The sequence below is a fragment of the Lepisosteus oculatus genome, unplaced genomic scaffold (genome assembly GCF_040954835.1).
Source record: "Lepisosteus oculatus isolate fLepOcu1 unplaced genomic scaffold, fLepOcu1.hap2 HAP2_SCAFFOLD_83, whole genome shotgun sequence".
Classification (NCBI taxonomy): domain Eukaryota; kingdom Metazoa; phylum Chordata; class Actinopteri; order Semionotiformes; family Lepisosteidae; genus Lepisosteus; species Lepisosteus oculatus.
In genome coordinates, this window is record NW_027168394.1 from 177,724 (window position 1) to 191,755 (window position 14,032).

The following is a 14,032-nucleotide window of genomic DNA, read 5'->3' on the forward strand; positions in this document are numbered from 1 at the left end:
AGGCGGCCTGGGCTCCTGCAGCTGTGCAGCCACGCACTCTGGTTTCTTTTCATCTCGTACAAATCTTTCGCCTTTTATTAAAGATTTCCGTGGAGAAGAGCATGAATGCGTTCCATGCAATTTTTGTGCTTCCCTGCCTTCGGGTGGGGCGCAGCCTGGCTGGTCAAAGAGAGAAAACAAAAACGCCCGCAATCGGTCTTGTTATGGCGATTGTGGCAGTCTGCTCCGCGAGTCCACGGTCTCCGGCCGTCTGATTGGCGCTCTTTTCTTTGGGGGGCGGGAAGTGTCCGGCCGCAGGGGATCTTGGGACCTCGCTTTGCATAGCGGCTTCCCAGAGTGCGTCATTTCCGGCACAGTGTGGCCGGGTGTTTTCCGAGTTATCGCACGGATTCGGCACGCTCGCAAGCCGTGAGCCGCAGGCGATGAGCCCGGAGCTGAACGGGCCCCACTGGCTAGTTTGTAAGGCCAGGTGCATTGCCAACCACGACCGGCAGCGCAGAGGCTTTGAAGGCGGCCTGGGCTCCTGTAGCTGTGCAGCCACGCACTCTGGTTTCTCTTCATCTCGTACAAATCTTTCGCCTTTTACTAAAGATTTCCGTGGAGAGGAGCATGAATGAGTTCCATGCAATTTTTGTGCTTCCCTGCCTTCGGGTGGGGCGCAGCCTGGCTGGTCAAAGAGAGAAAACAAAAACGCCCGCAATCGGTCTTGTTATGGCGATTGTGGCAGTCTGCTCCGCGAGTCCACGGTCTCCGGCCGTCTGATTGGCGCTCTTTTCTTTGGGGGGCGGGAAGTGTCCGGCCGCAGGGGATCTTGGGACCTCGCTTTGCATAGCGGCTTCCCAGAGTGCGTCATTTCCGGCACAGTGTGGCCGGGTGTTTTCCGAGTTATCGCACGGATTCGGCACGCTCGCAAGCCGTGAGCCGCAGGCGATGAGCCCGGAGCTGAACGGGCCCCACTGGCTAGTTTGTAAGGCCAGGTGCATTGCCAACCACGACCGGCAGCGTAGAGGCTTTGAAGGCGGCCTGGGCTCCTGCAGCTGTGCAGTCACGCACTCTGGTTTCTCTTCATCTCGTACAAATCTTTCGCCTTTTACTAAAGATTTCTGTGGAGAAGAGCATGAATGAGTTCCATGCAATTTTTGTGCTTCCCTGCTTTCAGGTGGCGGGCAGCTGGGCTGGTCAAAGAGAGAAAACAAGCAAGTTCGCAATCGCTCTTGTAATGGTGATTGTGGCCGTCTGCTCCGCGAGTCCTCGGTCTCCGGCCGTCTGATTGGCGCTCTTTTCTTTGGGGGGCGGGAAGTGTCCGGCCGCAGGGGATCCTGGGACCTCGCTTTGCATAGCGGCTTCCCAGAGTGCGTCGTTTCCGGCACAGTGTGGCCGGGTGTTTTCCGAGTTATCGCACGGATTGGGCACGCTCGCAAGCCGTGAGCCGCAGGCGATGAGCCCCGAGCTGAACGGGCCCCACTGGCTCGTTTGTAAGATCTGCGGCAGATCGTGTAAAGACGTTCAACTTTGTAACTACTGCACGCACAGGAAGCAGAATAAATTCCTCTTTCAAACTGTCAAAGGTTTGCTTTGCGAACGCTGCAGGACATCGCACAATCTGTTTTGAACGGGGACAAACGATTTCTTATGAGGCGCAGTAAGTACAGACGTTTAAAAAGCTCCACTCATGCCGACGATGCAGCATGAAGAAGCGCAACCTAACGTTTGACAGACAAAAGCCTGGCGCCGCTACGAGCAATATGAAATCAAACTGACAGCACACAGCGTTTCGCGCTGACTCAAAAGTGATCTCGACAGACGCTGTTCTCTGCATAACGCTGAAAGAGCTAAAGAGTGTTTCTGTTGAGACGTAACAAGCTTGTTTCTTTCTACCATGATGTTACCATGACAAAATCTGTCTTTAAACACCTTGCTCAGTCTCTGACGAGACTGTCAAGAATTGCTTTCGCTAATTGTATTGCAAACCGGCGGAAGCGGGGTATTGGGAAAAGTTTTCAACTAGCAATAATCGCGCATCGGCTAAACCTCAAAGGCTAAGATACTGCCACTGCGCAAAGCTGACGGTTGCCAGGCAACCGCGTGGATCCTATGGAAATCGTTATCAATCGTCTCATGGCATGTCGTTGCTGTAACGCTTCATATTTGCGGCCGGACACTTCCCGCCCCCCAAAGAAAAGAGCGCCAATCAGACAGGCGGAGACCGAGGACTGGCAGAGCAGACAGCCACAGTCGCCGTAATAAGAGCGATTGTGAGCGGTTTTGTTTTCTCTCTTTGATCAGCCCAGCTGCGCCCCACCCGAAGGCAGGAAAGCACAAAAATTGTATGGAACTCATTCATGCTCCTCTCCATGGAAATCTTTAGTAAAAGGCAAAAGATTTGTACGAGATGAAGAGAAACCAGAGTGCGTGGCTGGACAGCTGCAGGAGCCCAGGCTGCCTTCAAGGCCTCTGCCCTGCCGGTCGTGGTTGGCAATGCACCAGGCCTTACAAACGAGCCAGTGGGGCCCGTTCAGCTCCGGGCTCATCGCCTGCGGCTCTCGGCTTACCTGGCAGGGGAGATACCTTGATCAGCCTGTAGTTGGAGTAGTTGGATTGTTTTCTTGTTTTGTGGAAGCAGTGTTTGTTTTGCAGTTTGAGATGGCAACCTTTGGATCCCGCAAGAATGCTGTACATTTTGAGCTTTTGGATGACCTCTTCATGGATCGTATGCAGTTCAGCAGAAAAGTGTTACAGAAGGAACTTGGCTTTGAACCTCGGCACTTGGATTTCATCTTTGCTCTCCCAGGTCAGAAAGCATTTGAGGTTGTATTTGCTACCTATCCTCTGTTTGAACAATGCGTGGATGTCTTTGAGGCAAAAAGAGGGAAAGTTCCTGCACTTGAGAAGATCAACTTGCAGCCTCTGACACAGAGAGAGAGGAAAACGGTGCATGTTGTTATGTTCTCGGAACTGGCAAAGACGGAGGACATTCACATCTGGCTTAACCAGTACTGCACCGTCCACCATGGAACTGAGGTTAGAGATGTTGACGGTATAAAAACAGGAGCAAATTCGAGGTTCGCTTACTACCGGACAATGTAAATGGAGGCTTAAGGCACCTGCCCTCTACAATCCAGCTGGGCGCCTGCAATGGCTATGTTTTTTATGTGGGACAACCAAAGGTGTGTCGGCGCTGTGGTGCTGTGGGACACCTGGCATCGTCCTGCACTGTGAAATGCTGCAAGACCTGTGGCAAACAGGGACATTTAGCCTCTGACTGTTCAATGCTGCCAAAGTGCAATTTATGTGGCTCGGAAGGACACGTTTTTAAGAACTGCCCTCACGCCTACGCCAATAAACTCAAAATGAGAAAGGATGAGGCAGTGCTTGTTTCAGCCAAACCGGCCCGAAAAGCCAAAGCAAACAACAAGTCAAACAAAGAACCCTTGTTGGACAAAGAGTCTCAGCCTCCAGCCAGGATCAGTCCTGCTGTGGCTCCGGGGCCGGTGGAAGAGAAATCCACTACGCTCCCACAACCGCAGACTGCACCAGACAAGCACGAGGGTTTGAAAACCCCCGAGAACAGCGAGGACCCCTCCCCCACTCCTGCTCCTCAGAACGAGGGCCAGTGTGGGGCCCCCCGGTGGAGCGGGTCCAGCGACGATACCCAGGATTCAGCGGAGCTGCTTTTCTCAGACTCTGCAAGTGCTACAGATGCCCTCCTCTCCTCCATCCAGTCCGTCACGGAGGATCTGCAACAGCTGGTGGGTGAGGGGGAAGAGGAGACTGGTGCATCGGCTGCACCCCTTTCCCCTCAGTGCTCCCAGGAGCTGGACTTGAGGAAAAGGAAAAATGACTCTGTTTTCTCCCCGAGCGAGGAGGAAGGAGAGCATGGCGATGGGGACAGCTGGAACCCCTCCACCCCTCTTTCTACCCCCTTCCTTGAAATGGACTCCGTGAACGCTTTTACTGCTGCCACCCTGATGAAGGCTCATTCAGAGGATGGCTGGCAGGAAATTGGTAAGAAGAAAAAGAAAGAGAAGGTAACAGGTGAGACCGAAGAGAAATGTGTTTTGTAAAGACTGGTTCCACTTTCTTATGTAAAATGGCTCTAAACATAATTTCTCTTAACACCAGAGGTATCAATGACAGAGTTAAATGCCAGTGTGTCTTTGATTACCTCCAGCAGAGAGAGGGAGATGTGTTGATGTTGCAGGAGTGTGCTTTAGCCTATCAAGAGAGGTATAAAAGCTTTAAAGATAGGTGGGATAAAGGGCCTTCTGTTTGGTCAGGGGACAATAACAACAGAGCCTCTGGCGTGGCCATTCTTTTCAAAGGATGGGCTTTCAAATTGAAAAGTATTCAGAGGGTCATAGATGGCAGGTTGCTGTGTGTGGATGTGGAATGGGGGACCGTTAACCTGCGGCTAATCAATGTGTATTGTCCTACTGACGTGGGAGGAAGGGTGGAGCTACTCAAGGCACTCTCTCCCCTATTGTTAAGTAGCACAGACGTGATAGTGGGAGGGGATTTTAATTGTATCTTAGAGCACACAGACAGGCAGTCTAGCTCTCCGATAAAATTGGATTCCAGCTCACTGGCCCTGCAAAACTTAGTTCAAGACTTTAAACTCTCAGACACATATAGATGTATATATCCCACAACAGCAGGATATACATGGTCAGGGAGGAATAGCAGCTCCAGAATTGACTATTGCTTTGTCTCAGAGAGAGTGAAAGTTGTTGGGGTCACTCTTCAGCCTGTCTTCTTCTCAGATCATCAGGCTTTAGGGTGTAGAGTGGAACTCCAGGGCGGGACTGTCTTTGGCCCAGGCCTCTGGAAACTCAACACAAAGCTGCTAGAGAACGAGGGGGTAGTATCCCGCTACAAGGAGAAACTATCACAGTGGCTGTCCTTGCAGTGTCTGTACGGGTCAGTAGGAGAGTGGTGGGAGGAGGTGAAGATGAGGACAAAGGCATTTTTCATGGCTGAGGGAAGGAAGGCTGCTGCCAGACGGAGAGGAGTGCTAGCCAGGAAACAGAGGCAGCTGCAGCGTCTCTACACGATGCTGCACAGTGGCTTCGATGTGCTCGAGGATATCACCCTTTTAAAAAAGGACATCCGGAGCATAGCCGAAGAAAGTAGTCGAGGAGTGCTGTTAAGAGGCAGAGTGCAGTTCTTGGAAGAAAATGAGAAGTGTACTCGCTTCTTTTTCAGGAAAGTGGTAGGCTCCAAGTCTGTCATCGAAAGTGTAGTTGATGAGGAGGGACGAGAGAGAACAGAGCCGAGTGCTATCCTCTCCTGCACCGAGGCCTTCTACTCAAGACTGTACAGCTCTACAGAGCTAAAGGATGAAGAAATTCATTTTTTTACCTCAAAGCTAGAAAACGTTTTGAGTGAAGAAGATAGGGAAGTACTTGAGAGGGATTTGACAGTAGAAGAGCTGAGACAGGCGATGGAGAGCTTACAGAAGGGGAAAACTCCAGGTGCTGACGGGCTCCCTAAAGAATTTTATTGCACCTTTTGGGATCTGCTTCAGGATCCGCTACTGCTCCTATTCGAGGAAAGCTATAAGACAGAATTGCTGCCTGACTCCTTAAGGGAAGGCACTATCTCTCTCTTGTTTAAGAAAGGAGCAAAAAATGACATAAAGAACTGGAGACCCTCAGCCTGTTAGGCTTGGACACTAAGATCCTGTCCAAAGCCCTTTTCCTGCACCTACAAAATGTAGTGGCCTCACTGGTAGGGAAAGAACAGACTTGTGGGATAGCAGGACGCCTGATGAGCGACAACCTGGCCTTGTTGAGGGATGTCTGTCTGTACTCTGAGGATCGCTCCCTCCCTCTTTGCATTTTAGGTGTAGACCTAGAAAAGGCCTTTGACCGCCTAAACCGGCAGTACTTAACATGGGGACTTGAGCACATGAAGTTTGGCCCCATCATGAGAAAGTGGATTAACCTGCTGTACACAGGTAGCAACAGCAGAGTCATGGTTAATGGCAATAGATCACGCCCCTTTGAAGTCTGTTCAGGGGTGAGGCAGGGCTGCCCATTATCCCCCTTGTTATGCGTTTTGGCTATGGAGCCCTTAGCCTGTGCCTTGCGCCAGGATCAGGCCATTAATGGGATACCAGTGCCTGGAAGTGGGGGAGGAGAGGTAAAGACATCTCTATACATGGATGACGTCACCCTGCTCCTCTCTGACAATGCCTCAATTAGCAGAGCTCTGCAGTGCTGTGATCGTTTCTCTTTGGCTTCCTCCGCAAAAATTAACAAATCTAAGAGTGAGATTTTTTATCAGAACTGGAGGGAGCCAAAAGAAGGACATGATCTCAGGCTGCAAGAGAAGAGAATTAAGGTCCTGGGGGTGTATTTTGGAGAAGAGATGGGAACAGTTAATTGGCAGAACAAATTGCCAATCTTAAACAAAAAACTGATGCAATGGAAGAACCGAGACCTCACCATGACAGGGAAGGTGCTGGTCATCAAAGCCGAGCTCTTGCCTGTCTTGAATTTTCTGGCTTCTACCTTCCCAATCCCACACCGTGTTGCGGCGGTGATGAGGAGATTGATGTTTCAATTTCTATGGGGTGGGAAGCAGGAAAGACTCAGAAGGGAAATAATGTACAAGCCGCTACCCTCAGGGGGGAAGTCTGTCCCAGATATTGCTACGAAGCTGCTGTGCATTTTCCTGGCCTCTGTGCTGAGAGGCTTTGCAACAGCACCTGCAGCGCGTACCTGGACTTATTTTTCCAGGCTCTGGGTAGGTAGGGAGGTGTTCAGAGTGTGGGGTGTCAGACCCAAGCTGGACGTCCAACTCTCTGACACATGCCCTGCAATTTATGGGACAGTTAAAAGTTTTCTAAGATCTCACCCAATTGGCCATATTCCCCTCCGAGATGTCAGGGTCCAAAAACTGGAAGATTTCGTTGCACCCCAGAACAATAGGCAGACCCATGTGGGCATTTTAACATCAGCCCAAACAAGGAAGGTGTGGAAACACACATCCTCTAAGTTTCTGTGCAACATTCACAGAGATTTAGCCTGGAGTGTCGTCCACCAGTGTTTACCGGTACGAACTTTCTTGTACCGTAGGGGCCTCACCCCCAGCCCTCGCTGCGTTAGGGTGGGCTGCGGCGAGGAGGAGACTGTATCCCATCTCCTGTGGTCCTGCTTTTTTGCAAAGGCCTTCTGGGCACAGTTTGAAGATTGGTTGCAGGCTCTCTCGTCCCAATTTACCCTGACTGCTGCTTTCGTCATATACGGCATCTCTCCTGTCAAATTTCCTCCTGACGTGTTTGACAGGATCTGGGCCGTGGTGAACAGTGGGAAAGATGCCCTGTGGAGAGTGAGGAACATGGGGCTGTTCAAAGGCATCAAGATTCCAGTCAAGGCTGCAGGTAGCCTGGCCTTGTTCATCACCTGAGAGAAATCTATTACCTCAGAGATCTGTGGAGAGAAGGGAGGGAGGAAGCAGAAAATCTGTGGGAAATAGAGAGCATAGGTCAATATCTCAAGAAACTGTGAAAAACATTATCAAGTTTAAGTAAAGAATGTGATTTGCACAAGAAAAAAAGAAAATTGTTGCTATGTAACTGTTACCGTGTCAAAATGTAATGAGATGTGATCATATATACTTTTTTAAGTATGTATATTAATGTAAAGCTTTCTGATTTGTGATGTCCTGTATTTTTTTGTGAAAAGAAAATAAAGTTCTTAAAAATCGAAATCGGTTCACCCAGGGCGAGGCTCGGCCATTGCACTCCGGCTGTGCTGACCCCTGCGAATTCCCCAAATGTGGGAATCTCGACTGCATAATTTCTGGTAGTGGGGGACTGCGTTCGCGCTCTCCCCTGATGTGCTTGGTCCAAAATCAGATACGGGAGGGTTAGGACACCACGAGCTGCGTGGCTGCGGAAGGATCCCGGTTCGAAAGGAGTCGACGCCGCTGCTGGTTCTCGGTGGCTTTTAGTTAGGGGTCCGGAGAAGCATCTCAAGCTAGTTCCACTACTCCTTCCGGACGTTCATTCCCTTTTCAAAGTCAGTCGTTTTGCTGTAGTCTGCGTTCTTTAGGCTGATTATCGAGGTTAGCCTTTATTTGGTCATGGGGGGCCTCGGTACTGTATGCTGAGTCTAAAGACAGTTTCACCCGTTTTCTGATTGCTCGGTTCTGTAGGTTCTGTACCAGACATGTCAAACAGTGAATTGCTGTACCTCTATTGTATCCGTGCTCAATGAATGAAATCAGTAACAAATGAATATATGTCTAGTTATACGAAAAACAAGTGGTTTATCGACTTGTCTTCATTTGCAGATTTAGAGGCAGCTTCGATATTCGTTTTACAAACGGGTTTTTTTTTTTAATACTGGTCACACACATGCCACAGCAACAAAACATCTCTAGAGATGAGGCTATAGATCACCTTTCCATCCTGCAGGTTTTCCTCCCAAAGCCTACGGAACCAACGGCGACCCCTGCTGGCTGGGAGAGCAAAAGCTTACAGCACCTGGTATTCCCAGGCGGTCTCTCATCCAAGTACTAACCAGGCCCGACCCTGCTTAGCTTCCAAGATCAGACAAGATCAGGCGTGTTCAGGGTGGTGTGGCCGTAACCGAAAACCCAGGCGCCTGACTCGCTACTTGAAGCTGTGTGTGGCGGGGGCTCCGTGCCCCCCGAGCGGGACTGAAGGATCGTTCGTGTGCAACTCTTTGGAAAGGAGCTGCTTTCCAAATCGCATTGCGTGCCTGGATGTTGGCGAATGCGCTCCCTTGTGTTGGCTCGTCCCGCACTGGAGGAGGACAAACAATCTGCACGGAGGAGCACCAGGCAAGTCTTCGCCAGACAAAAACCTCCAGTGCACAGCACTCTGGAAACATTTCAGGGCTGTCGCGTGTTTATTTCAGCACGTAAAGCGCACCGGTCCAACACGTCGGCCGGGCGCGCGGCGCCTCCGCCCTCTTGTGGCCTTGCGGCGTCAGAGCAAGAGGCTCCTTCTCGCTGCCCTTCCGCTGTGTTGCAGGGCCCCGAGAGGGAACCCGGAGCGCGCACTTTGTGGGGGGCGGGGGACCGCGTTCGCGCTCTGCCCCTGGTCTCTTGCGCGAGTACTAAATCTCACGGACAGGGGGGCCTCGTCATTGATTGTTACAGGTGAGACGGGGATTAGGAGGAGACCCTGACTGATGGGTAAAGGGGAGCACTAACACCAGTGGGACACCCCCGGCGTCTCTTTTTGAGAGACGCCCTGGGGTTTCCTAATGGCCAAGGAGGGTCAGGACCTCGGTTTGACGCCTCCCCCGAAGGACGGCGCCTGTTTGTGCAGCAGAGTGTCGCCATCAGGAGGCTGGGGCGTAAGAGAGCCACACAGCCCGCAGGGTGAGCGCTCCCTACTGGTCCCAGTCACACCTCTTGCAGGAGCAGCAGCAACCGGAGCTTTTCCAGGGGGGAATCTCCCATCCGGGTGCCGGCCAGGCTCACACCTGCTGGGCTGCCCCGGGGGTGAGCCCAGTCGAGAGTCGCAGGGCCAGATCTAGTCACCGGGGAGAAACGATACAATTGAAGGATTGCTCGGCTCTCGGCACTTGAAAAGACCGACAAATGTCTCGTTCCCGCTGGAGCTGAATGTACCCGCATGTGTGGTGTCGTCTTCTTCCCCCGCCCCGCTGTGTTTGCTGTATTGTCTCTGAAGCCGGCCCCCCCGAGACGAGACGGGCTGTTCCTGTGCCCCAATTAACACTTTACAGGTGCCATTCCCCGGCATTGTGGCCATTGTCGGTGCTCACATGCGATAAGATAAGGCGGAGGAGAGCGGGGCATGCCCAGCGGCAGACATTCAAGGAGGGGGCAGTGCGAGGTGAGGTGAGGTGCGACACGCCGGAGCCCCGACGCAGCTAATGCGGAGCACTTGTTGGACTGGCATCGAAAGGACGTGAGCGCACGGAGCGAGCCTTCCCTGCGGCGGAGCGCGGGAACTTTCTCCCCCCCTCCCGCTGCAGGAGTTGTGTGCGCTGCAGCGGTGCCGAGAGAAAAGCACAGAAGGCAGCAGGCTCTGGAGAGCAGGTAAGAGACGGAGCCTTGTGGGCAGGCGAGCAGGCCCGTTTTTTGGAAATTGCTGAAAAGGTTTGTTCGGTGTGTGGCAGGCGCACGTCGCGAGCTTGCGTGGTGATCTGCCGGTCTGGAGTTATGCAAATGAGGCGAATTGCATCCCGGGACATGCTGCGAATGCGCAACGGCGACTGCAGATGTGTAGGAAACGGCGCGCTCGTTTTCTCGTTTTGCCCACACTTTTGAGTGTTAGTGTGGCGTGTGAGTGTGTGAAAGAGTGGGCCCAGCAGGAGGCGGTGGCGTGCGGGGCGAGGAGGTGGCCTAGGCTGCGCGATTTGTGCTGTGGGTGCGGGCCGCTTGCAGGGGCCTGTTTAACTCATACTTACCTGGCAGGGGAGATACCTTGATCAGCCTGTAGGTGGAGTAGTTGGATTGTTTTTCTTTTGTTGGAAGCAGCTTTCGATTTGCAGTTTTTGAAATGGCAACCTTTGGATCCCGTAAGAATGCTGTACGTTTTGAGCTCTTGGATGACCTCTTCATGGATCGTATGCAGTTCAGCAGAAAAGTGTTACAGAAGGAACTTGGCTTTGAACCTCGGCACTTGGATTTCATCTTCGCTCTCCCAGGTCAGAAAGCATTTGAGGTTGTATTTGCTACCTATCCTCTGTTTGAACAATGCGTGGATGTGTTTGAGGCAAAAAGAGGCAAAGTTCCTGCACTTGAGAAGATCAACTTGCAGCCTCTGACACAGAGAGAGAGGAAAACGGTGCATGTTGTTATGTTCTCGGAACTGGCAAAGACGGAGGACATTCACACCTGGCTTAACCAGTACTGCACCGTCCACCATGGAACTGAGGTTAGAGATGTTGATGGTATAAAAACAGGAGCAAGGAAATTCGAGGTTCGCTTGCTACCGGACAGCGTAAATGGAGGCTTAAGGCACCTGCCCTCTACAATCCGGCTGGGCGCCTGCAATGGCTATGTGTTTTATGTGGGACAACCAAAGGTGTGTCGGCGCTGTGGTGCTGTGGGACACCTGGCATCGTCCTGCACTGTGAAATGCTGCAAGACCTGTGGCAAACAGGGACATTTAGCCTCTGACTGTTCAATGCTGCCAAAGTGCAATTTATGTGGCTCGGAAGGACACGTTTTTAAGAACTGCCCTCACGCCTACGCCAATAAACTCAAAATGAGAAAGGATGAGGCAGTGCTTGTTTCAGCCAAACCGGCCCGAAAATCCAAAGCAAACAACAAGTCAAACAAAGAACCCTTGTTGGACAAAGACTCTCAGCCTCCAGCCAGGATCAGTCCTGCTGTGGCTCCGGGGCTGGTGGAAGAGAAATCCACTACGCCCCCACAACCGCAGACTGCACCAGACAAGCACGAGGGTTTGAAAACCCCCGAGAACAGCGAGGACCCCTCCCCCACTCCTGCTCCTCAGAACGAGGGCCAGTGTGGGGCCCCCCGGTGGAGCGGGTCCAGCGAGGATACCCAGGATTCAGCGGAGCTGCTTTTCTCAGACTCTGCAAGTGCTACAGATGCCCTCCTCTCCTCCATCCAGTCCATCACGGAGGATCTGCAGCAGCTGGTGGGTGAGGGGGAAGAGGAGACTGGTGCATCGGCTGCACCCCTTTCCCCTCAGTGCTCCCAGGAGCTGGACTTGAGGAAAAGAAAAAATGACTCTGTTTTCTCCCCGAGCGAGGAGGAAGGAGAGCATGGCGATGGGGACAGCTGGAACCTCTCCACCCCTCCCTCTACCCCCTTCCTTGAAATGGACTCTGTGAACGCTTTTACTGCTGCCACCCTGATGAAGGCTCATTCAGAGGATGGCTGGCAGGAAATTGGTAAGAAGAAAAAGAAAAAGAAAAAGGTAACAGGTGAGACCGAAGAGAAATGTGTTTTGTAAAGACTGGTTCCACTTTCTTATGTAATATGGCTCTTAACATAATTTCTCTTAACACAAGAGGTATCAATGACAGAGTTAAATGCCAGTCTGTCTTTGATTACCTCCAGCAGAGAGAGGGAGATGTGTTGATGTTGCAGGAGTGTGCTTTAGCCTATCAAGAGAGGTATAAAAGTTTTGAAGATAGGTGGGATAAAGGGCCTTCTGTTTGGTCAGGGGACAATAACAACAGAGCCTCTGGCGTGGCCATTCTTTTCAAAGGATGGGCATTCAAATTGAAAAGTATTCAGAGGGTCATAGATGGCAGGTTGCTGTGTGTGGATGTGGAATGGGGGACCGTTAACCTGCGGCTAATCAATGTGTATTGCCCTACTGACGTAGGAGGAAGGGTGGAGCTACTCAAGGCACTCTCCCCCCTATTGTTATGCAGCACAGACGTGATAGTGGGAGGGGATTTTAATTGTATCTTAGAGCACACAGACAGGCAGTCTAGCTCGCCGATAAAATTGGATTCCAGCTCACTGGCCCTGCAAAACTTAGTTCAAGACTTTAAACTCTCAGACACATATAGATGTATATATCCCACAACAGCAGGATATACATGGTCAGGGAGGAATAGCAGCTCCAGAATTGACTATTGCTTTGTCTCAGAGAGAGTGAAAGTTGTTGGGGTCACTCTTCAGCCTGTCTTCTTCTCAGATCATCAGGCTTTAGGGTGTAGAGTGGAACTCCAGGGCGGGACTGTCTTTGGCCCAGGCCTCTGGAAACTCAACACAAAGCTGCTAGAGAACGAGGGGGTAGTATCCCGCTACAAGGAGAAACTATCACAGTGGCTGTCCTTGCAGTGTCTGTACGGGTCAGTAGGAGAGTGGTGGGAGGAGGTGAAGGTGAGGACAAAGGCCTTTTTCATGGCTGAGGGAAGGAAGGCTGCTGCCAGACGGAGAGGAGTGCTAGCCAGGAAACAGAGGCAGCTGCAGCGTCTCTACACGATGCTGCACAGTGGCTTCGATGTGCTCGAGGATATCGCCCTTTTAAAAAAGGACATCCGGAGCATAGCCGAAGAAAGTAGTCGAGGAGTGCTGTTAAGAAGCAGAGTGCAGTTCTTGGAAGAAAATGAGAAGTGTACTCGCTTCTTTTTCAGGAAAGTGGTAGGCTCCAAGACTGTCATGGAAAGTGTAGTTGATGAGGAGGGACGAGAGAGAACAGAGCCGAGTGCTATCCTCTCCTGCACCGAGGCCTTCTACTCAAGACTGTACAGCTCTACAGAGGTAAAGGATGAAGATATTCATTTTTTTACCTCAAAGCTAGAAAACATTTTGAGTGAAGAAGATAGGGAAGTACTTGAGAGGGATTTGACAGTAGAAGAGCTGAGACAGGCTATGGAGAGCTTACAGAAGGGGAAAACTCCGGGTGCTGACGGGCTCCCTAAAGAATTTTATTGCACCTTTTGGGATCTGCTTCAGGATCCGCTACTGCTCCTATTCGAGGAAAGCTACAAGACAGAATTGCTGCCTGACTCCTTAAGAGAAGGCACTATCTCTCTCTTGTTTAAGAAAGGAGCAAAAAATGACATAAAGAACTGGAGACCCCTCAGCCTGTTAGGCGTGGACACTAAGATCCTGTCCAAAGCCCTTTTCCTGCGCCTACAAAATGTAGTGGCCTCACTGGTAGGGAAAGAACAGACTTGTGGGATAGCAGGACGCCTGATGAGCGACAACCTGGCCTTGTTGAGGGATGTCTGTCTGTACTCTGAGGATCGCTCCCTCCCTCTGTGCATTTTAGGTGTAGACCTAGAAAAGGCCTTTGACCGCCTAAACCGGCAGTACTTAACATCGGTACTTGAGCACATGAAGTTTGGCCCCATCATGAGAAAGTGGATTAACCTGCTGTACACAGGTAGCAACAGCAGAGTCATGGTTAATGGCAATAGATCACGCACCTTTGAAGTCTGTTCAGGGGTGAGGCAGGGCTGCCCATTATCCCCCTTGTTATTCGTTTTGGCTATGGAGCCCTTAGCCTGTGCCTTGCGCCAGGATCAGGCCATTAATGGGATACCAGTGCCTGGAAGTGGGGGAGGAGAGGTAAAGACATCTCTATACATGG

General features: G+C 51.5%; 6 non-coding genes and 1 pseudogene across 6 annotated transcripts; 4 read left to right on the forward strand and 3 right to left on the reverse strand.

The window, feature by feature from the left end:
- Positions 1 to 33: 33 nt before the first annotated feature.
- Positions 34 to 150, forward strand: LOC138235809 (U5 spliceosomal RNA). The gene has a single exon (XR_011188350.1). It is a non-coding gene; the product is annotated as a U5 spliceosomal RNA (small nuclear RNA).
- Positions 151 to 541: 391 nt separating this feature from the next.
- LOC138235791 (U5 spliceosomal RNA) lies at positions 542 to 658 on the forward strand. Its single transcript, XR_011188332.1, has one exon. It is a non-coding gene; the product is annotated as a U5 spliceosomal RNA (small nuclear RNA).
- Positions 659 to 1,049: 391 nt separating this feature from the next.
- Positions 1,050 to 1,164, forward strand: LOC138235804 (U5 spliceosomal RNA). Its single transcript, XR_011188345.1, has one exon. It is a non-coding gene; the product is annotated as a U5 spliceosomal RNA (small nuclear RNA).
- Positions 1,165 to 1,923: 759 nt separating this feature from the next.
- On the reverse strand, positions 1,924 to 2,065 carry LOC138235783 (U4 spliceosomal RNA). The gene has a single exon (XR_011188325.1). It is a non-coding gene; the product is annotated as a U4 spliceosomal RNA (small nuclear RNA).
- Positions 2,066 to 2,295: 230 nt separating this feature from the next.
- On the reverse strand, positions 2,296 to 2,412 carry LOC138235802 (U5 spliceosomal RNA). Its single transcript, XR_011188343.1, has one exon. It is a non-coding gene; the product is annotated as a U5 spliceosomal RNA (small nuclear RNA).
- A 5,258-nt stretch (positions 2,413 to 7,670) lies between these two features.
- LOC138235832 (U1 spliceosomal RNA) lies at positions 7,671 to 7,840 on the forward strand. Its single transcript, XR_011188371.1, has one exon. It is a non-coding gene; the product is annotated as a U1 spliceosomal RNA (small nuclear RNA).
- Positions 7,841 to 8,479: 639 nt separating this feature from the next.
- LOC138235819 (5S ribosomal RNA) lies at positions 8,480 to 8,598 on the reverse strand (annotated as a pseudogene).
- Between the last annotated feature and the right edge of the window lie 5,434 nt (positions 8,599 to 14,032).